Below are 1,824 nucleotides of genomic sequence, written 5' to 3' on the forward strand. Positions count from 1 at the left end.
TCTTCCACTCCTCAAATCCACCAGCTGTTCTCCAGGAGAAAGATGAGATAGTCTGCTTTCGTCGTTTCATAGCCTTGTAAATGTTATGGGGCAGTTCTACACTGTCCTATAGGGTCTACATGAGTCAGAATCAACTTAATGGCAGTGGATTAGGTTTAATTTGGTTTTGCTATAGAAAAGATTTATGATGGCATATACCACCAGTGTCTATTTAAAAGACACAAAGAATAATGGAAAGTAGGAGTTGGGGAGAAAGAAGAATGCAGAACATAAGGCCAGCATAGTTACTGTTGAAGAAGCAGCTAAGGCAAGAAAGGAGATGACATGATTGTTACTACCAGAATTTAAGAACACAGCTGTAGGAACCAGACTGCCTGGATATGAACTCTGACTTTGCTACTTTGCTCTCTGTCTGTGACTTTGGGCACAATCTTTAACTTTTGTGTGTCTCAGTTTCCTTATCTGTAAAATGGGGGCAATCCTAATACCTATTTAATAGATTACTATGAACATTAAATAAATTATTAATGTAAAATAATCATAACAGAATTTTGGACATAGAAAGGCCTCAGCTATTACCGATTTTTCCATTTCCTTGAGGACAGGAAAAGGTTTTTTTTTTTTTTTTTTTTTTAAATTGTGATTTGGATGAAAATGTATAGAACAAATTCACTTTCCATACAGCAGTACACATACATTTTGTCTCATGACATTGACCACAATTTACCACAATCCAACAGCTCCCCTTTAGCTTCCTCCCGATAGTTACCTCTTCCCTGTGTCCATCCCTCCATGCACTCCTGCCCACTGAACTTGTGTCCCTGTGCACAATCAGCCCTTCTTTCTCCCATGATTGTTCTCTCGAAGGAGTGTATGTATCTACCTCAGGTAAATGTTCAACTCACATGCCTGTCTTTTGTGTGTCTAGAAGGACAACAAACCTTTTTGAAATACTGAATTCTAAAAGACATTTTCTTCCTTCAGTCTTTCATTTAGTGGTCTCTTAGTAATAGAATAGTATCCTCAACATTTTTACAGCAAAGGAAGTATATACTATGTCATCCTTTAGGCATCTAATTTAAACATAGTCCAGAAATAAAGTTTAGTATCTAAAATGGGTAGACTACAGCAGTAGGAAACTGGTGGCTCAGAGACCAAATTCTTCTAGAGATGTGTTTTGTTCCTCTTGTACAGTATTTAGGCAATTTCATATGAAAAGTAGTCTCACATTCCTTAGCTCCCTCTGTACACAGATCTCCATTTGAATCCCTTCCCTTGGAATATAGTGATTCCAAAGAGTATAAAAAACTTTTTTTGGAGAGTCTGTCTTGTGTATGCCCTTTGAAAACCACTGCTTTAGGAAGAATGCTTAGCCTCTTCTATGTTTGCCAAGGCAGAATGATTAGTATATCAGAGTGATTGTTAACTGCACTGTCAGCGAGTCAATTCGACTTAATAGCGACCCCTCCTTGGGTTCTCGAGTTGGCATCTCTACAGAAGTAGATTGCTCAATCTTCCTTCTGAGGAGTGGCTGATAGGTTTAAACCACCAGTATTCTGATTAGCAGTCAAATGCCTTAGGCACTATGCTACCAGAGACAAGTAAACTATTTAACCACAAGGACTCTTAAGCCCTGAGGAGTTATTTCTAACAATTACATAAAGAAGAAATCATATTAAATATTCTTGGTTAAATCCACTACTGAGTTTTCATTTGGAGATATGTATATCTATACAGATAAGTATATTTTGCCCCCTCTATTTGATTCCTGGAGCTCTGGTAGCATAGTGCCTAAGGCACTTGACTGCTAACCAGAAGGCTGGC

At 38.0% G+C, this 1,824-nt stretch overlaps 1 protein-coding gene across 1 annotated transcript in view; it reads left to right on the forward strand.

Moving 5' to 3' along the window:
• AP1G1 (adaptor related protein complex 1 subunit gamma 1) overlaps positions 1-1,824 on the forward strand; it is a 62,494-nt gene that overhangs the window by 14,450 nt on the left and 46,220 nt on the right. The gene's annotated exons all lie outside the window — the stretch shown is intronic.

This window comes from Orycteropus afer, unplaced genomic scaffold, assembly GCF_000298275.1.
Source record: "Orycteropus afer afer isolate SDZICR_OR568_19922 unplaced genomic scaffold, OryAfe1.0 scaffold00067, whole genome shotgun sequence".
NCBI lineage: Eukaryota > Metazoa > Chordata > Mammalia > Tubulidentata > Orycteropodidae > Orycteropus > Orycteropus afer.